The 22,069-nt window shown below is 39.8% G+C and overlaps 1 protein-coding gene across 1 annotated transcript in view; it reads right to left on the reverse strand.

Annotated features, from left to right (window-relative positions):
* Nucleotides 1-1,061: 1,061 nt before the first annotated feature.
* The window catches only part of map1sa (microtubule-associated protein 1Sa), a 32,949-nt gene continuing 11,941 nt past the window's right edge, over nt 1,062-22,069 (reverse strand). Inside the window, exon 8 of the mRNA XM_061296437.1 lies at nt 1,062-2,372. The gene's annotated coding sequence lies outside the window, so the exon portion shown is untranslated. The remainder of the gene's footprint in view (nt 2,373-22,069) is intronic.

Here is a 22,069-nt window from a genome sequence, read left to right on the forward strand (position 1 = left end):
TTTTATTCCTCTTCAACGTCTCTCCCATACAGAGCTGCCTCTTTCCCGTGCGCGCACGGAGCGCGGTGGTGCGTTTACGGGCAGTCGGAGAAATCAACGCCAACAAAAAAAATTACATCCAGCCTAGTTAAGACCATACCAAAGACTATGAAAATGGGACCCATTGCCTCCCTGCGTGTGTGACGATCATTGGGACTTAAAAAAAAAAAAAAAAATTAAAAATTTTTTTTTTAAAAATTCATAAAAATTGGGTGCGTATTATACATGGGTACAAGCTTTTTTCCAGCATCAGCATGCCATTCTTAGGGTGCGTACTATACATGGGGGCGCACTATACACGGAAAAAAACGGTAGACGTCTAATAGACGTCTAATACACCTATCCCGTAGGCGTCCATAGCGTAGACGTCTAATAGACATCTACGTAGTCTACGTAGATGTCCATTAGACGTCAAAATGCTTGCATGGTTAAGTATACCATTATTATATAAATCGCATGAAACAGGCTTGCTGTTGCCATGTTCCATTGCAACCAGCAAAAAACATCAAATGCAAACGTGCTTATGTTTGAACACTGATTGCAACTTATAAATTATTGTGCAATGACTCACCCACGTCAGTAAAACTGCTTCCGCCAAGCACGCGCACCTCTGCAAAGAAGGTGCGTGCTCCCCACACTTAAGACTTGCTAGCACTTATCAAATCAAAACAAAGCCGCTATGTTTCGTCACAGCGTCGCATGTGACATTAAAATCATGCAAAAAACAAATCGGCAATTTACTGCGTGCGTGAACCAGTGAGCGCGCGCAACCGGAATTGGATGAATAATCTGGCATTCCGAAACCGCGCCCACTCAACCAATAAGCCTTTTCACAATAAAAGTCAATTCCGGAAACCCCGAGGACATTTTCAAAATGAAGTATAAGGCGTCATGGCTCGTTAATTTCCTAAATACGACAGTGGGGACAGATTTAATTTCATTAAACATTTTTGTTTTACAAGTAAAAGTAAATTAACAATTCCTTCGGGGTGGGGGGGCACAAGGAATGCATCAAGGTAGTGTTGCGTTCAACTTTCATACACAAACAGAACTTTATTTCTTTCAACAAGCAAATTTCAAATTAGTGTTTTAAAGTTTACATATCACATTTATAAATTCTTCAGCTTTACTCATTCAGTTGTGGTCTATCTAAAGTGGTACCGCGATGCTCTTGTCTGATTTGTCTTTTTGATAGCATCACAGGTCCCTCTTATACTTGTTCTGAGGCGCTCAGAGCAAGCTGTTTTGGAGCAGTCTCTTTAAATGCAAATGAGATACTTCACACCCCACTCCCTCCAGGCCACAAGATGTGCACCTCCCTTTCTGATCGAACATATTTGTACATTTTTAGCAAAGTTAGAGTTTACAGTTACGGCGCAAACTTTTTGATTGATTAAAAGATGTCAACGGCAGTAGACTTGTCCATACAACCATACATAACATGTAACAAAATAAATCCGCTCACAATATTTATGAACACCCCTTGTAAACAAGCACTGCAGTCAAGTTAACCAGTAAGCTAATGCTAGCTGTTGTGTTCCTCAATAAAACGGTCTTTGTTTAACTTCAACTCCTTTATTTCCACATGTCCGTTTCTTGTTAGCTGCTAGTTCCTTGCTCGCTCTCTAGTCATTTGCTGTTCTCGCGATAACATAAAAACAGCGATACTACATATTCCTCCTTTGTTTAGAATACAAAAACTTTTTTTTTCTTTTTACATCAATACAAGTTGTCTCACATATAACAACAAACAAACTTATAGTCTCTCTTTTCAAGTCTCTCTGTATCGGATGGGCTTTCCTATCACTCGGCCCTTCCTGGTAGTGATGATATCAGATAAAGCTGGGTCCGGTTCAGGTGGTCTCTCGGTTGCATGGTCGGTATTAGCAATCGGCACATCCACAGAGTCACTGTTGATTTGAGCATGAACCAATGGATGCTCAGGAACATCAAAGTCCATTATAATGGGCGTATGTCGTAGATGTTTGACATTCCTGATCACTTTTGATCCATCCTCTGTATTGACCAGCTCAAAAGAATTGTCGGCTGTGTTTCTCAAAAGAACATATCTGACATCTTTAAAAGTAGAATCCAGCTTTCCGTTCTCCATACTAGCAATGTAAACAACATCACCAACTTTAAAGTTGTGCTCCTTTGCTCTGTTGTGCTGGTCAGCATACTGTTTCATTTTAGTTTTGTACTCCGTGTGATGGCTTCTGATATCAACAGTTTTCTCCTTTTCTTTTGGTACTTCACTCGCCTTCTCCAGAGTTGGACACTTGGTGCGGATGTCTCGTCCAAACATAAGCATGGCTGGCGTCTCTCCTGATGCTCTGTGTGGTGTAGACCGATATGCCATTAAAATTTGTGAAAGCTCCTTTTTCCACACCTTTCCTTCACATTTAGTTGCTCTTAAGGCTTTCTTTAGGTATCTATGAAATCTCTCAATTTTCCCATTGCTCTTTGGATAATAAGGTGATGCTCTAATGTGCTTGATTCCACAGGATTTAAGGAAGTCTTCAAAACAGTTTCCTACAAACTGCCTGCCATTATCAGTGACTGCCTCTAAAGCAGGGGTGGGCAAACTACGGCCCGCGGGCCACATCCGGCCCACGGGACCGTTTAATCCGGCCCGCCAACCCTGAACAAATTGTATTATTAAACTTTTTTTTTTGTCATTTTGCCTGCAATGACTGCGTTTTCCCAGTAGATGGCGAAGCACTCGCCTGCGCATTTACTACCGGAAGCCGTGTCAGAAAGCTCGGTGCACACTCACAAGTGCGTGTACGTACTCAGTAGTACGGACTTGGCGCACTCTCGCTCTATTCGTATCAGTCCCGAATTTAGAGCGTGGGCTTTGACGACAGCATTCTTATAATTCGCGCGCTGAGCTTTCAGATGCAGTTTTGCGCTAAAGCCACCCACAAACCTTCCCCTGGAATCCTTCCATTAAAATGAGTGGCCCGAAAAAAAGAAGTGAGTGCCGAGTGTTTAAAAAAGAGTGGCCAATTTTGCTCGACGTACGCGACGTGACGTTCAGCCACATCAACATCAACCCGTCACAGATCAAGGTAAACGGACCAACACCTCGGATCTCCCCTAAGAATTGCCACAACAAATTTTACTCCAGACTATGACGCACTAGCAAAAAAGGGACACCAACAACACTGTTCCCACTGAAAATGAACGGGAGGCTCTCAAGTTTATTGTAAAAAAATGCATTTTGAATATGATTTGTACACATAGCAGGGATTGAAACTAGCGACCATTCTCATTTTCAAACAATGCAGGATGCTCAAGGACATTGATGCACCACCTATTTGCGACTAATCTTAACCTGTAAAGTTCTTAAGGCTTACTTTAAGCAAGTGTTTCCCGTTTCCTCACCTCTGTTACCAGGTGTTTGCGAGTTAAAACTCTGCTCTGATTTTCAGATACCCCTCACCGTGTTGCTGTTTTGATTACTTTATTTGGATGTATGCTTTCACCGATTCTTCAAGATGATATATTTGGTCAGAATGTTTGCCGTTTGATGTGATCTCATGAGATAAACATCTTTCATTAATCTGACCTGCAGGCATTGAAGTGATGGAGATTGTTATTCATAATAACAGTGTCGTATTTTATGAGAATCACTGATAGCAGTTTTTTAGTGAATTATTTTTTTTTAATGCTGTTAATAAATGCATTTGTTTTCAAAAAACTTGTTTGGAATATCCATGCTTTACTACCTACTAAAGGCCAAGATCTTTTATGCAATGACCTTTACAGGTCGCTTATATGACTTCACACAACGCCTACGTCCATCTGCTCCTGGTCCGGCCCTCCGGTCCAAATTTAGAACCCAGTTCGGCCCGCGAGTCAAAAGTTTGCCCACCCCTGCTCTAAAGGGTAACCAAATCTAGCAAACACCTTCTTTACTTCTGCAACTACAGTGTCTGATGAAATGTCAGAAATGATGACAGCCTCTGGAAATGAAGTATAGTAGTCTATCATGGTTAGGATGTACTGGTTCTGGATAGGACCTATCAAATCAATACCTATCTTGGTCCGTGGTCTAGGTGGTAGCTCTAATGGTTGAAGAAGTTGATCTTCATGTAATGGCTGGTTAAGAACACAGGCGGAGCAGTTTCTAATCAGTCTCTCAACATCAAGTTCCATGTTGGGCCAATAGAATTTGCTCCTTAGATATTGTTTTGTACGGACCACCCCTTGGTGAGTCTCGTGTCCGATCCTCAGTGCTTGTTTCGCCATTGCTCTCGGCAGCACTATCCTGTGTCCTCTCAGCACAAGTCCATCATACCTGCTCAAGTCTCCAGCACATCTGTTATAGGGCTACAATTCCTCTGGAATTGGGTTTGGCCATTTTCCTGTCTCCAGTATTAACTTTAGTTTCTCCATTGTGTCATCCTCTGTCATTTTCTGTTTTATGTCATCAATACTTATGGCTTGTATTTCATTCAGGGTTACTGACAACACTCTGTCCACGTATGTTTCTACATACTCACAGCAGTCTGTCTCTTGTAATGGAAGTCTCGATAGTAAATCTGCAACATTGGTCTTTCCAACTATGTGTTCTATTTTGTAGTCATATGGTAGTAGTCTTAAACCAAGTCTCTGTATTCGCGGTGGTGACAGTGTTGCTTTCTCAGGGTTGAACATGTAAATGAGAGGTTTATGATCTGTTTGTAAAGTAAATTTGGCCCCCCATAGGTAAGGTCTAAAATGTTCCACTGCCCATACACATCCTAAAGCCTTCCGTTCTATCTGTGAATAACGACGTTCTGTTGGGGTCAGTGAACGGCTTGCATAAGCTATTGGCTTGTTCTGTCCATCCGATTGTGTCTGCATCAAAACAGCACCAAGTCCAACTGGACTTGCATCACTGATCACAACAGTTGGTGCCTCTAGTTTAAAGTAGGCCAAGCATGTCTCACTCACCAAAGCATCTTTCATTGCTTGGAATGCTCTTTCTGTTTCTTTTGTCCACTTCCATGCTTGTCCTTTTCTAGTGAGTTTCCTTAGTGGTTCTGATAAATTTGCATAATTTGGTATGAACTTCATCAGAAATCCACAAGTACCTAGAAATGAACGAAGCAGTTGAATGTTCTCAGGTCTAGGCGCTTTGCAGAAAGCCTCAACCTTTTTTGGGTCTGGTTTGATTCCTTCGGAAGAGATCACATGTCCAAGTATCTCTATTTGTTGTAGTCCAAAAGCACACTTGTCTCTGTTCAGTTGCTCATCATTCTCTCCAAAAACCACTACATCATCCATGTAGCAAACTGTGCCAGGCATTCCGCATAACATAGAGTCCATAGCCTTCTGATAGGCTTCAGGTGCACTTGATAGTCCAAAGGGAACTTTCTTGAAACGGTAGCACCCTCTATGTGTGATAAATGTCGTCAAGGGTCTGGATTCTGGAGCTAGATCACATTGCCAAAACCCTTTCCTGGCATCCAGCTTAGCGAACACTTTTGCTCCCTGCACTGCTTGTAAGATGGTATCTACTAGGGGTGTAAATCGCGGGTTTTGTCACGATACGATATAATATCGATATAAAGAACTACGATACGATATTTGCCGATATCTTAAAGCCTGCTGCGATTCATTCACGATATATCGCGATATAGTGCTCTACGATCGATTTTTTTTTTTTTTTTAATAAAAAATATAGAACAATATCCTGATTTATAACAATTCATACGCAAAATCAAAGTCAAAGTCAAAGTCAGCTTTATTGTCAATCTCTCCACATGTCACAACACACAGAGACCGAAATTACGTTTTTCTCTATCCCACGGTGACGAGACACATAACACGATAGACATACATGTACGCGACACAATATAAAAACAAGAAGGCAAAAATTCTAACAATCAATAGGAAGAGTGATGAATAAATAATAAATAAATAGATAACACAATAAATAACGGAGCCAGCAAGCATAGCGCAAAAGTAAAAAACATCATAAACAAAAAGGCACAAACAATAAATAAGAGTAATAACAAATAATAAATAATAAGAGCCAGTGTGCAGTCAGACAGTTCAGACAGTAAAAGTACAGGACGCTACGCAGAACGGGGGAGCGAGTTCAGGATCCTAACAGCCTGGAGTATGAAGCTGTTTGAGAGTCTGGAGGTGCGGGAGCGCAGGCTTCTGTACCTCTTCCCAGAGGGCAGAAGCTCGAACAAAGAGTGAGCGGGGTGACTCGCATCACTCACAATCAACAAGGTACTGCAAACTCTTTATTTAGGAAATTACAAGAGTATTGTAGTATACAAATTCCTTACTTTAACACTGAACTTTGATGTCGTGTTTTTTCTTTAAATGTGCGGCGAGATTTGTGCTCCCTGAATATTTGATCACCGCATGGCAGGATTTACAAACTGCACGTGTCTTGTCCGTTGAGCCATCTTTTCTTTGGAATCCAAAGTGCTTCCAAACGAATGACTTGAAGCCTAAAGGGGAGCAAATTTCCTCGTCTTTTTGGACACTAGCCATAGCAGCAGCCCAGGAGCCGCGTACTAGTTGTCCCCTCCCCTTTCACGTGCGTGCTCTGCTCACAACACAACAACGCCGGGCGCACTGCTCCCGAAAAGAGGAAGCAAGCAACAATGAACTGGATTTCAAAATAAAGTCGCGTCTAATGTCCGAGGTCAAACACGGCGATATAAATTGATGTTTACCTTTAGCATCGATGCCAATAAATCGCAGAGCATTATATCGATTAATCGATGTGTATCGATGTATCGTTACACCCCTACTATCTACTGTTGGTACTGGGTGTCTTTCCCTAATCACTACTTTATTCACTTCCCTGAGGTCTTCACATAATCTTACTTCTGGCGTTTCTTTCTTGGGAATGATTAGGATATTAGAAACCCATTCAGATCCTTCATTCACTTCCTCTATAATATCTTGTTCTAGCATCTTGTCTAGCTCCTGGTTTACAGCTTCTATCATGTGGTAAGGGACTCTCCTTAGTCTCTGTGCTATAGGTGGTACTTTTTCATTGACTGTTACCTTGTGGCTGTATCCTTTAATCTGACCAAGTCCTTTGAAAACTTGTTGGAACTCGCTGACAAGTTTGTCAAATCTCTCTTCTTGTGATACTTTGTTCACCGTTTCTCCTGTGTTAAGTATTTCTAACTCAAAGCTTGTTTTTCTGCCTAACAGTGCTTCTACATTTCCTTCTATCACATATATGTTATCTTTGACTTCATTGTTTTTCCATCTCAATACTGCCTCAAAGTAACCTAAACATTTAAGTGGAGTAGTTTGTGCATATGCATAAAATCTCTTTTTAGTCGGTTTAAGTTTTGTTAAAGTGGATAATGTTCTTTGGAACAGGTCCTCTCCTATGAAGTTTCTTCCACTTCCTGTATCTATGACCATTTTCAGCCATTGTCCATTTACATTGACTCTTTCTGTGCCTTCAGGATCTACAGCATGGATAAACTCATCTGAGTCTGAATCAGAAACTTCCTGCACTACTGCTCTTACTGGTTTACCAGTCTTTGATTGATCTTTTTCCTTATTTCTGTCTTTATATTTGTCACTGTTACTTTCTCCCTGTGCTTTCTTTTTCTTCTTGAGACACATGCGAGCATAATGTCCCGTTTTCTTACAGAAAAGACACGTTGCTCTCTTAGCTCCACAGTCGTCTGCTGTGTGAGTGTCCATTCCACATCTGTAACACTGGGTGGTGCTGTTGGCTTACCATTGGCTGCCTCTCCTTCCTTGCTTCGCATCTCCGGTCCGTCTAACATCCACACGCACACTCCTCTCGGTGAAGCGAATGCGGTCGTCTCCAGCTTTGTGATAAGCACTCTCCGTGAAAAGTCTAGATTCTGCCTGCGCTGCTTCAAAAGCTCTTGCAGTTGACAATGCTCTATCTAAACTCAGTCCATCTTCCTGAAGCAGTTTGTCACGCAGCTTTCTCATTGCACATTTTTCCACTATTTGATCTCTTATCATATCGTCCTCCAGTGCACCAAAGTCACATGATTTCGCCATAGCTAACAAATGCATTCAACACATTTGGGTTCCCCAGGACAATACAGCACCTTCGATGCAATTCATGATACAACAACTCAAAATACACCCACAAGAAGTGAAAACAGAGAGCGCACAGCTCTAAAATCAACAGAAAGATTGACGCTAATACTATCAATTAGGGGTGCATCGCGGGTTTTGTCACGATACGATATATCAATACAAAGAACTACGATACAATATTTGCCGATATCTTAAAGCTTGCTGCGATTCATTCAAGATATATCTCGATATAGTGCTCTACGATCGATTTTTATATCCTGATTTATAACAATTCATACGCAAAATCAACAAGGTACTGCAAACTCTTTATTTAGGAAATTACAAGAGTATCGTAGTATACAAAGTGCTTATTTTAACACTGAACTTTTATGCCGTGTTTTTTCTTTAAATGTGCGGCGAGATTTGTGGTCCTTACATATTTGATCACCGCATGGCAGGATTTTCAAACTGCACGTGTCTTGTCCGTTGAGCCATTTTTTCTTTGAAATCCAAAGTGCTTCCAAACGAATGACTTGAAGCCTAAAGGGGAGCAAATTTCCTCGTCTTTTTGGACACTAGCCATAGCACCAGCCCAGGAGTCGCGGTTTACATCCCGCCTTCCAACATCGAAGGCGACAGGATCGCGGCTCTTAGTGAACTGTACCAGGCTGTCAGTGAACAAGAGACAGCGCACCCTGACGGTTTCACCATCTTCGCTGGGGATTTTAATCATGCTAACCTGAAGTCTGTTTTTCCGAGGCTTCACCAGCATGTTAATTTTCCTACGCGTGGCGACAGCTTCCTGGACCTGGTCTACTCTTCGCATAAAGGAGCTTTCAAAGCCGCCCCCCTCCCCCATCTTGGACTTTCTGACCATCTCACTGTTATGCTTTTGCCTGCATACAGACAAATGGTGAGAGCGTCCAGGCCAGTTCGCAAGCAGGTACGGGTGTGGCCTGAGGGTGCCTCTGATGCACTGCGTGACTGCTTTGGCTCTATTGACTGGGACATGTTTAGGAGGGCTGCCACTTGCGACGATCAGACAGACATTGAGGAGTATACTGACTCTGTTTCCTTCTACATCAGGAAGTGCATTGATGATGTGACTCACTCAAAATCCATCGTCACTCGGGCTAACCGGAAGCCATGGCTGACGGGGGCTGTCTTCAGGCTGCTGAGGGCCAGGGACTAAGCCTTTAGAGCGGTGGATGAGGCTGGCTTGAGGACTGCGAGGGCTGACCTGTCCCGGGGCATCAAAGATGCAAAGAGGGCGTTCTCGTGCAAAATTACCGCCCACTTCAAGGACAGCAGGGACGCACGGAGCCTTTGGCAGGGCATTCAGACCATCACGGATTACAAGCCCGCGCCGCAGAGCTGTGAGGGCGACGTCCGTCTGCTCAATGACCTCAACCACTTCTTTGCTCGCTTCGACGCTCAGAACAGCACTTACCCGCTGAAGGCCACTCCCCCTTCACACGAGCTGCCCCTATGCCTCTCCGCTGACAGCGTGAGGAGGGCGCTTGCCGCTATCAACATCCGTAAGGCGGCGGTCCCTGACAACATCCCGGGTCGAGCGCTGAAGGACTGCGCTGGTGAGCTGACGGATGTCTTCACAGACATCTTTAACACTTCCCTGCAGCAGGCCATCGTCCCGTCATGTTTCAAAGCTGCCACCATCGTACCTGTGCCGAAGAAACCCGCTCCGTCCTGCTTCAATGACTACCGCCCCGTGGCACTTACGCCCATCATCATGAAGTGCTTTGAGCGGCTTGTCATGGAACACATCCAATCCGTTCTCCCCCCCACCATTGACCCCTTCCAGTTTGCGTACCGAGCCAAACGGTCCTCTGAGGATGCCATCTGCTCTGCCCTCCACTCGGCCCTCACCCACCTGGAGAGGAGGGACTCGTATGTGAGATTGCTGTTTGTGGACTTCAGTTCTGCCTTCAACACCATTGTGCCACAACGCCTCATCAGCAAACTTGACACGCTGGGCCTCAGTACCTATCTCTGCAACTGGCTACTGGACTTCCTCTGTCAGAGGCCACAGGTAGTACGTGTTGGCGACAAAATCTCCGCCAGCATCACGCTGAGCACGGGGGCCCCCCAAGGCTGTGTGCTCAGTCCGCTGCTCTTCACCCTCCTGACGCATACAGCGACAACCGTATAGTGAAGTTTGCAGACGACACGACTCTGGTGGGTCTCATCACCAAGGGAGACGAGACTCAATACAGGCTGGAGGTTGACCTTCTGACCACGTGGTGCAGGGACAACAAACTCCTGCTGAATGTCGACAAGACCAAGGAGATTGTTGTGGACTTCCGGAAGGGTCACACCCAACACCTGCCGCTGACCATCGACGGTGCTGTGGTGGAGAGAGTGAGCAGCGCCAAGTTCCTGGGGGTGCACATCAGTGAGGATCTCTCCTGGTCCATCAACACCGCATCACTGACTAAGAAAGCCCAGCGCCGCCTGTACTTCCTGCGGAAACTCAGGCGAGCGAGCGCCCCTCCGGCCGTCATGACTACATTTTACCGCGGCACCATTGAGAGCGTCCTCTCCAGCTGTAATGCTGTTTGGGGTGGCGGCTGCACTGACTACAACTTGAAGGCCCTGCAGCGCATAGTGAACACGGCTGGTAAGATTATTGGTGCTTCGCTCCCCTCCTTGAAGGACATTTACACCTCCCATCTCACCCGCAAGGCGACCACAATTGTGAGTGATGGGAGTCACCCCGCTCACTCTTTGTTCGAGCTTTTGCCCTCTGGGAAGAGGTACAGAAGCCTGCGCTCCCGCACCACGAGACTCTCAAACAGCTTCATACTCCGGGCTGTCAGGATCCTGAACTCGCTTCCCCGTTCTGCGTAGCGTCCTGTACTTTTACTGTCTGTATGCACACTGGCTTTTATTGTGTGAAGGCGAAGGCCTTCACACATGTTATTCTACACCATTCACTTTATTGTGTGAAGGCGAAGGCCTTCACACATATGTTATTCTACTCCATTTACTTTATTATTAGTGTGAAGGTGAAGACCTTCACACTATTGTTATTCCTGTCCTTTATTATTAGTGTGAAGGTGAAGACCTTCACACTATTGTTATTCCTGTACTTTATTATTATTATTCAACAACTTATTCCGCTCACTTTTTTGGCGCTTAACTACTTCCACATACTTCAACCGATTCACTCCATTCCACTTTTCACTTATTCCAAAAAATGCATGGCATGGGTGCTCACATTTTTCTCATTCCAAAAATGTTCCGTTTTCGCATAATTCACAAATTTATGGCGATTTTTGCCCCATTCATTCTTAATGGCAGATTCAACATTTCACATTTACGTTGTTCCAGTTTCAAATTCACATGATTCAACACATTCAAATCACATTGGGGACATTCCCAAACTTGCCAAATTCAAAATTTTCACGTTTTCACTTTTAAAATTTGCATTAAATTTTGCAAAATTTCATAAAATTTCGTTTTTCACTTCTAACTTCTACATTTTTCCACCGATTCAACTCGTTCCAACTTTCAACTATTCATCTTTTGCCTACCTATTCCACAACTTCCCACTTACCAAAAACTTCACATCTTTTATTTTGAAATTCAACCAAAATTCTCTAAAATTTCCTTTTTCTACTCTAATTTCTACATTTTTCGACCGATTCAACCCATTCCAACTTTCAACTGTTCATCATTTTTCTACCTATTCCACAACCTACCAAATACTTCACATCTTTTATTTTGAAATTCATTCCCAATTCCTTTTTCCCTTCTCATTTCTACATTTGTCAACCGATTCAACCCATTCCAACTTTCAACTGTTCATCATTTTTCTACCTATTCCACAACCTACCAAAAACTTCACATCTTTTATTTTGAAATTCACACCCAATTCCTTTTTCCCCATTTCTACATTTTTCAACCGATTCAACCCATTCCAACTTTCAACTGTTCATTATTTTTCTACCTATTCCACAACTTCCCACTTACCAAAAACTTCACATCTGTTATTTTGAAATTCACACCCAATTCCTTTTCCCTTCTCATTTCTACATTTTTCAACCGATTCAACCCATTCCAACTTTCAACTGTTCATCATTTTTCTACTTATTCCACAACTTCCCACTTACCAAAAAATTCACATCTTTTATTTTGAAATTCACGCCCAATTCCCTTTTCCCTTCTCATTTCTACATTTTTCAACCGATTCAACCCATTCCAACTTTCAACTGTTCATCATTTTTCTACCTATTCCACAACTTCCCACTTACAAAAAACTTCACATCTTTTATTTTGGAATTCACACCCAATTTCCTTTTCCCTTCTCATTTCTACATTTTTCAACCGATTCAACCCATTCCAACTTTCAACTGTTCATCATTTTTCTACCTATTCCACAACTTCCCACTTACCAAAAACTTCACATCTTTTATTTTGAAATTCAACCAAAATTCTCTCAAATTCCGTTTTTGTACTCTAATTTCTACATTTTTCAACCGATTCAACCCATTCCAACTTTCAACTGTTCATCATTTTTCTACCCATTCCACAACTTCCCAAATACTTCACATCTTTTATTTTGAAATTCACACCCAATTCCTTTTTCCCTTCTCATTTCTACATTTTTCAACCGATTCAACCCATTCCAACTTTCAACTGTTCATCATTTTTCTACCTATTCCACAACTTCCCACTTACCAAAAACTTCACATCTTTTATTTTGAAATTCACACCCAATTCCCTTTTCCCTTCTCATTTCTACATTTTTCAACCGATTCAACCCATTCCAACTTTCAACAGTTCATCATTTTTCTACCTATTCCACAACTTCCCACTTACCAAAAACTTCACATCTCTTATTTTGAAATTCACACTCAATTCCCTTTTCCCTTCTCATTTCTACATTTTTCAACCGATTCAACCCATTCCAACTTTCAACAGTTCATCATTTTTCTACCTATTCCACAACTTCCCACTTACCAAAAACTTCACATCTTTTATTTTGAAATTCACACTCAATTCCCTTTTCCCTTCTCATTTCTACATTTTTCAACCGATTCAACCCATTCCAACTTTCAACTGTTCATCATTTTTCTACCTATTCCACAACTTCCCACTTCCCAAAAACTTCACAGCTTTTATTTTGAAATTCACACCCAATTCCCTTTTCCCTTCTCATTTCTACATTTTTCAACCGATTCAACTCATTCCAACTTTCAACTGTTCATCATTTTTCTACCTATTCCACAACTTCCCACTTACCAAAAACTTCACATCTTTTATTTTGAAATTCAACCAAAATTCTCTCAAATTCCGTTTTTGTACTCTAATTTCTACATTTTTCAACCGATTCAACCCATTCCAACTTTCAACTGTTCATCATTTTTCTACCTATTCCACAACTTCCCAAAAACTTCACATCTTTTATTTTGAAATTCACACCCAATTCCTTTTCCCTTCTCATTTCTACATTTTTCAACCGATTCAACCCATTCCAACTTTCAACTGTTCGTCATTTTTCTACCTATTCCACAACTTCCCACTTACCAAAAACTTCACATCTTTTATTTTGAAATTCACACCCAATTTCCTTTTCCCTTCTCATTTCTACATTTTTCAACCGATTCAACCCATTCCAACTTTCAACTGTTCATCATTTTTCTACCTATTCCACAACTTCCCACTTACCAAAAACTTCACATCTTTTATTTTGAAATTCAACCAAAATTCTCTCAAATTCCGTTTTTGTACTCTAATTTCTACATTTTTCAACCGATTCAACCCAATCCAACTTTCAACTGTTCATCGTTTTTCTACCTATTCCACAACTTCCCAAATACTTCACATCTTTTATTTTGAAATTCACACCCAATTCCTTTTTCCCTTCTCATTTCTACATTTTTCAACCGATTCAACCCATTCCAACTTTCAACTGTTCATCATTTTTCTACCTATTCCACAACTTCCCACTTACAAAAAACTTCACATCTTTTATTTTGAAATTCACACCCAATTCACTTTTCCCTTCTCATTTCTACATTTTTCAACCGATTCAACCCATTCCAACTTTCAACTGTTCATCATTTTTCTACCTATTCCACAACTTCCCACTTACCAAAAACTTCACATCTTTTATTTTGAAATTCACACTCAATTCCCTTTTCCCTTCTCATTTCTACATTTTTCAACCGATTCAACCCATTCCAACTTTCAACTGTTCATCATTTTTCTACCTATTCCACAACTTCCCACTTACCAAAAACTTCACATCTTTTATTTTGAAATTCACACCCAATTCACTTTTCCCTTCTCATTTCTACATTTTTCAACCGATTCAACCCATTCCAACTTTCAACTGTTCATCATTTTTCTACCTATTCCACAACTTCCCACTTACCAAAAACTTCACATCTTTTATTTTGAAATTCACAACCAATTCCCTTTTCCCTTCTCATTTCTACATTTTTCAACCGATTCAACCCATTCCAACTTTCAACTGTTCATCATTTTTCGACCTATTCCACAACTTCCCAAAACCTTCACATCTTTTATTTTGAAATTCACACCCAATTCCTTTTTCCCTTCTCATTTCTACATTTTTCAACCGATTCAACCCATTCCAACTTTCAACTGTTCATCATTTTTCGACCTATTCCACAACTTCCCACTTACCAAAAACTTCACATCTTTTATTTTGAAATTCGCCACAAATTCTCCAAATATTCTACATTTCTCAAGTAATTCAACACGTTTCAACATCGTTCGGCAGCATTCCCCGAAGAAGTTATTCATACATTTCGCCTTCACACGCAATTTCTCCGGAAATTGCAAAATTCTAGTTATTCTTCTATTTTATTCTCCACACTTTTTTGACAAGTTTCATCTTCCACATAATTCATCCGATTCACTCCATTCCACTTTTCACGTATTCCAAATATTCACGCGACGAGCGCTTGTATTTTTCTCGTTCCGAAAATTTTCCGATTCCGCAAAATTCCCAAAATTCCGACCAATTTTTCCCCATCCATTATTAATGGCACATTCGACATTTCACAAGATTTCGTTTTTCACCTCTAATTTCTACATTTTTCAACCGATTCAACCCATTCCAACTTTCAACTGTTCATCTTTTGCCTACCTATTCCACAACTTCCCACTTACCAAAAATTCCAAATTTTCAAATTTGAAATTCAACCAAAATTCTCTAAAATTCCGTTTTTCCACTCTAATTTCTACATTTTTCAACCGATTCAACCCATTCCAACTTTCAACTGTTCATCTTTTGCCTACCTATTCCACAACTTCCCAATTACCAAAAATTCCAAATTCTCAAATTTGAAATTCAACCAAAATTCTCTAAAATTCCGTTTTTCCACTCTAATTTCTACATTTTTCAACCGATTCAACCCATTCCAACTTTCAACTGTTCATCTTTTGCCTACCTATTCCACAACTTCCCACTTACCAAAAATTCCAAATTCTCAAATTTAAAATTCAACCAAAATTCTCTAAAATTTCGTTTTTCTACTCTAATTTCTACATTTTTCAACCGATTCAACCCATTCCACATTTATTCCCCTTATTCACCTTATGCTTACCACATTCACTCCCATTCACCCCCACTTCCACTATGCTTCCCACATTCACTCCCATTCACCCCCACTTCCACTATGCTTACACAATTCAACCCTTGACCCCCAATTCCAGTGTGGCGGCCATCTTGGATGACCCTGAAGTGCCACCAATGAACCCAGAATGAACCGGAAGTGCCCCAAATCAAACCGAAAGTGACCCCAAATAGACCGGAAGTGACCTCAGGTAAACCGGAAGTGACCCCAAATCAAACCGGAAGTGACCCCAAATGTACCAGAAGTGACCTTTTTAGACCGGAAATGACCCCTAATAAACCGGAAGTGACCTCAGACGAACCGGAAGTGACCCAAATAAACCGGAAGTGACCCCAAATAAACCGGAAGTGACCCCAAATATACCGGAAGTGACCCCAAATAGACCGGAAGTGACCTCTGGTAAACCGGAAGTGACCCCAAATCAAACCGGAAGTGACCCCAAATGAACCGGAAGTGACCTTTTCAGACCGGAAATGACCCCAAATAAACCGGAAGTGACCTCAGCTAAACCGGAAGTGACCTGTTTTAAACCGGAAGTGACCCAAATAAACCGGAAGTGACCCAAACTAGACCGGAAGTGACCCGAATCAAACCGGAAGTGACCTTATTTCAACACTGAGTGGCCCAAATAGCTACATTTGCGCTAACCTTTTCGTTTTTTGTCTGATTTAACCCGTTTCAACATTTTTACCCCAAAAGTGAACCTCCTGAGGCCATTTTTTTTTGTTTTGTTCCAAATTTAGAAAGATTTTGGCGCAATTGCTTTTTTTATTTTCCCATTCATTCTCTATGGGGATTCGACATTTGCTCTAACTTCTACATTTTTTAACTGATTCAACCCGTTCCAACTTTCAACTGTACATCTTTTGCCTACCCATTCCACAACTTCCCACTTACCAAAAATTCGAAATTTGAAATTCAACCAAATTCTCCAAAATTTCGTTTTTCTACTCTAATTTCTACATTTTTCAACCGATTCAATCCATTCCAACTTTCAACTGTTCATCTTTTGCCTACCTATTCCACAACTTCCCACTTACCAAATATTCCAAACTTTCAATTTTGAAATTCACCACAAATTCTCCAAATATTCTACATTTCTCAAGTAATTCAACACGTTTCAACATCGTTCGGCAGCATTCCCCGAAAAAGTTATTCATACATTTCGCCTTCACACGCAATTTCTCCAGAAATTGCAAAATTCTAGTTATTATTCTATTTTATTCCCGCCACTTTTCTGTCCCGCTTCTTCTTCCACAAAATTCATCCGATTCACTCCATTCCACTTTTCACGTATTCCAAATATTCACGACATGAGCGCTTGTATTTTTCTCGTTCCGAAAATTTTCCGATTCCGCAAAATTCCGACAAATTTTTCCCCATCCATTCTTAATGGCACATTCAAATTTCACAAAATTTCGTTTTTCACCTCTAACTTCTACATTTTTCAACCGATTCAACACATTCCAACTTTCAACTGTTCATCTTTTGCCTACCTATTCCACAACTTACCACTTACCAAAAATTCCAAACTTTCAATTTTGAAATTCTCCAAATATTCTACATTTCTCAAGTAATTCAACACGTTTCAACATCGTTCGGCAGCATTCCCCGAAAAAGTTATTCATACATTTCGCCTTCACACGCAATTTCTCCAGAAATTGCAAAATTCTAGTTGTGTGAAGGCGAAGGCCTTCACACATATGTTATTCTACACCATTCTCTATTATTGTGTGAAGGCGAAGGCCTTCACACATATGTTATTCTACTCCATTCACTTTATTATTATTATATTTTATTCCTTGTCCCGCTTCTTCTTCCACATTTTTCATCCGATTCACTCCATTCCACTTTTGACGTATTCCAAATATTCTCGACGTGAGCGCTTGTATTTTTCTTGTTCCGAAGATTTTCCGTTTTCGCAAAATTCCGACAAATTTTTCCCCATTCATTCTTAATGGCACATTCGACATTTCACAAAATTTCGTTTTTCACCTCTAATTTCTACAATTTTCAACCGATTCAACCCATTCCAACTTTCAACTGTTCATCTTTTGCCTACCTATTCCACAACTTCCCACAACTTCCCACTTCACATCTTTTATTTTGAAATTCAACCAAAATTCTCTAAAATTTCGTTTTTCTACTCTAATTTCTACATTTTTCAACCGATTCAACCCATTCCAACTTTCAACTGTTCATCATTTTTCTACCTATTCCACAACTTCCCACTTATCAAAAACTTCACATCCATTATTTTGAAATTCACACCCAATTCTCCAATATTTCCTTTTTCCCTTCTCATTTCTACATTTTTCAACCGATTCAACCCATTCCAACTTTCAACTGTTCATCATTTTTCTACCTATTCCACAACTTACCAAAAACTTCACATCTTTTATTTTGAAATTCACACCCAATTCTCCAATATTTCCTTTTTCCCTTCTCATTTCTACATTTTTCAACCGATTCAACCCATTCCAACTTTCAACTGTTCATCATTTTTCTACCTATTCCACAACTTCCCAAAAACTTCACATCTTTTATTTTGAAATTCACACCCAATTCTCTTATATTTCCTTTTCCCTTCTCATTTCTACATTTTTCAACCGATTCAACCCATTCCAACTTTCAACTGTTCATCATTTTTCTACCTATTCCACAACTTCCCACTTACCAAAAACTTCACATCTTTTATTTTGAAATTCACACCCAATTCTCCAATATTTCCTTTTTCCCTTCTCATTTCTACATTTTTCAACCGATTCAACCCATTCCGACTTTCAACTGTTCATCATTTTCCTACCTATTCCACAACTTCCCACTTACCAAAAACTTCACATCTTTTATTTTGAAATTCACACCCAATTCTCCAATATTTCCTTTTTCCCTTCTCATTTCTACATTTTTCAACTGATTCAACCCATTCCAACTTTCAACTGTTCATTATTTTTCTACCTATTCCACAACTTACCAAAAACTTCACATCTTTTATTTTGAAATTCACACCTAATTCTCCAATATTTCCTTTTTCCCTTCTCATTTCTACATTTTTCAACCGATTCAACCCATTCCAACTTTCAACTATTCATAATTTTTCTACCTATTCCACAACTTACCAAAAACTTCACATCTTTTATTTTGAAATTCACCACAAATTCTCTAAATATTCTACATTTCTCAAGTAATTCAACACGTTTCAACATCGTTCGGCAGCATTCCCCGAAGAAGTTATTCATACATTTCGCCTTCACACGCAATTTCTCCAGAAATTGCAAAATTCTAGTTGTGTGAAGGCGAAGGCCTTCACACATATGTTATTCTACACCATTCTCTATTATTGTGTGAAGGCGAAGGCCTTCACACATATGTTATTCTACACCATTCTCTATTATTATTATTATTGTGTGAAGGCGAAGGCCTTCACACATATGTTATTCTACACCATTCTCTATTATTATTATTATTCTCTTTTATTCTCCACACTTTTTTGACACGTTTCATCTTCCACATAATTCATCCGATTCACTCCATTCCACTTTTCACGTATTCCAAATATTCACGCGACGAGCGCTTGTATTTTTCTCGTTCCGAAAATTTTCCGATTCCGCAAAATTCCCAAAATTCCGACAAATTTTTCCCCATTCATTCTTAATGGCACATTCGACATTTCACATTTACGTCGTTCCAATTTGAAATTCACATCATTCAGCACATTCTAATCACATTCGGAAGGATTCTCGACATTCCCAAAATTCCCAAATTCGAAAATTTCACGTTTTCACGTTAAAAATTCCGACAAATTTTCACAAAATTTCGTTTTTCACCTCTAACTTCTACATTTTTCAACCGATTCAACTCGTTCCAACTTTCAACTGTTCATCTTTTGCCTACCTATTCCACAACGTCCCACTTACCAAAAACTTCACATCTTTTATTTTGAAATTCAACCAAAATTCTCTAAAATTTCGTTTTTCTACTCTAATTTCTACATTTTTCAACCGATTCAACCCATTCCAACTTTCAACTGTTCATTATTTTTCTACTGATTCCACAACTTCCCACTTACCAAAAGCTTCACATCTTTTATTTTGAAATTCACACCCAATTCCTTTTCCCTTCTCATTTCTACATTTTTCAACCGATTCAACCCATTCCAACTTTCAACTGTTCATCATTTTTCTACCTATTCCACAACTTCCCACTTACCAAAAACTTCACATCTTTTATTTTGAAATTCACACCCAATTTCCTTTTCCCTTCTCATTTCTACATTTTTCAACCGATTCAACCCATTCCAACTTTCAACTGTTCACTATTTTTCTACCGATTCCACAACTTCCCACTTACCAAAAGCTTCACGTCTTTTATTTTGAAATTCACACCCAATTCCTTTTCCCTTCTCATTTCTACATTTTTCAACCGATTCAACCCATTCCAACTTTCAACTGTTCATCATTTTTCTACCTATTCCACAACTTCCCACTTACCAAAAACTTCACATCTTTTATTTTGAAATTCACACCCAATTTCCTTTCCCCTTCTCATTTCTACATTTTTCAACCGATTCAACCCATTCCAACTTTCAACTGTTCATTATTTTTCTACCGATTCCACAACTTCCCACTTACCAAAAGCTTCACGTCTTTTATTTTGAAATTCACACCCAATTCCTTTTCCCTTCTCATTTCTACATTTTTCAACCGATTCAACCCATTCCAACTTTCAACTGTTCATCATTTTTCTACCTATTCCACAACTTCCCACTTACCAAAAACTTCACATCTTTTATTTTGAAATTCACACCCAATTTCCTTTTCCCTTCTCATTTCTACATTTTTCAACCGATTCAACCCATTCCAACTTTCAACTGTTCATCATTTTTCTACCTATTCCACAACTTCCCACTTACCAAAAACTTCACATCTTTTATTTTGAAATTCAACCAAAATTCTCTCAAATTCCGTTTTTGTACTCTAATTTCTACATTTTTCAACCGATTCAACCCATTCCAACTTTCAACTGTTCATCATTTTTCTACCTATTCCACAACTTCCCAAATACTTCACATCTTTTATTTTGAAATTCACACCCAATTCCCTTTTCCCTTCTCATTTCTACATTTTTCAACCGATTCAACCCATTCCAACTTTCAACTGTTCATCATTTTTCTACCTATTCCACAACTTCCCACTTACCAAAAACTTCACATCTTTTATTTTGAAATTCACACTCAATTCCCTTTTCCCTTCTCCTTTCTACATTTTTCAACCGATTCAACCCATTCCAACTTTCAACTGTTCATCATTTTTCTACCTATTCCACAACTTCCCACTTACCAAAAACTTCACATCTTTTATTTTGAAATTCACACCCAATTCCCTTTTCCCTTCTCATTTCTACATTTTTCAACCGATTCAACCCATTCCAACTTTCAACTGTTCATCATTTTTCGACCTATTCCACAACTTCCCAAAACCTTCACATCTTTTATTTTGAAATTCACACCCAATTCCTTTTTCCCTTCTCATTTCTACATTTTTCAACCGATTCAACCCATTCCAACTTTCAACTGTTCATCATTTTTCAACCTATTCCACAACTTCCCACTTACCAAAAACTTCACATCTTTTATTTTGAAATTCGCCACAAATTCTCCAAATATTCTACATTTCTCAAGTAATTCAACACGTTTCAACATCGTTCGGCAGCATTCCCCGAAAAAGTTATTCATACATTTCGCCTTCACACGCAATTTCTCCAGAAATTGCAAAATTCTAGTTCTCTTTTATTCTCCACACTTTTTTGACACGTTTCATCTTCCACATAATTCATCCGATTCACTCCATTCCACTTTTCACGTATTCCAAATATTCACGCGACGAGCGCTTGTATTTTTCTCGTTCCGAAAATTTTCCGATTCCGCAAAATTCCCAAAATTCCGACAAATTTTTCCCCATTCATTCTTAATGGCACATTCGACATTTCACATTTACGTCGTTCCAATTTGAAATTCACATCATTCAGCACATTCTAATCACATTCGGAAGGATTCTCGACATTCCCAAAATTCCCAAATTCGAAAATTTCACGTTTTCACGTTAAAAATTCCGACAAATTTTCACAAAATTTCGTTTTTCACCTCTAACTTCTACATTTTTCAACCGATTCAACTCGTTCCAACTTTCAACTGTTCATCTTTTGCCTACCTATTCCACAACGTCCCACTTACCAAAAACTTCACATCTTTTATTTTGAAATTCAACCAAAATTCTCTAAAATTTCGTTTTTCTACTCTAATTTCTACATTTTTCAACCGATTCAACCCATTCCAACTTTCAACTGTTCATTATTTTTCTACT

This window comes from Syngnathus typhle, linkage group LG14 (genome assembly GCF_033458585.1).
Source record: "Syngnathus typhle isolate RoL2023-S1 ecotype Sweden linkage group LG14, RoL_Styp_1.0, whole genome shotgun sequence".
In the NCBI taxonomy this organism is placed as follows: domain Eukaryota; kingdom Metazoa; phylum Chordata; class Actinopteri; order Syngnathiformes; family Syngnathidae; genus Syngnathus; species Syngnathus typhle.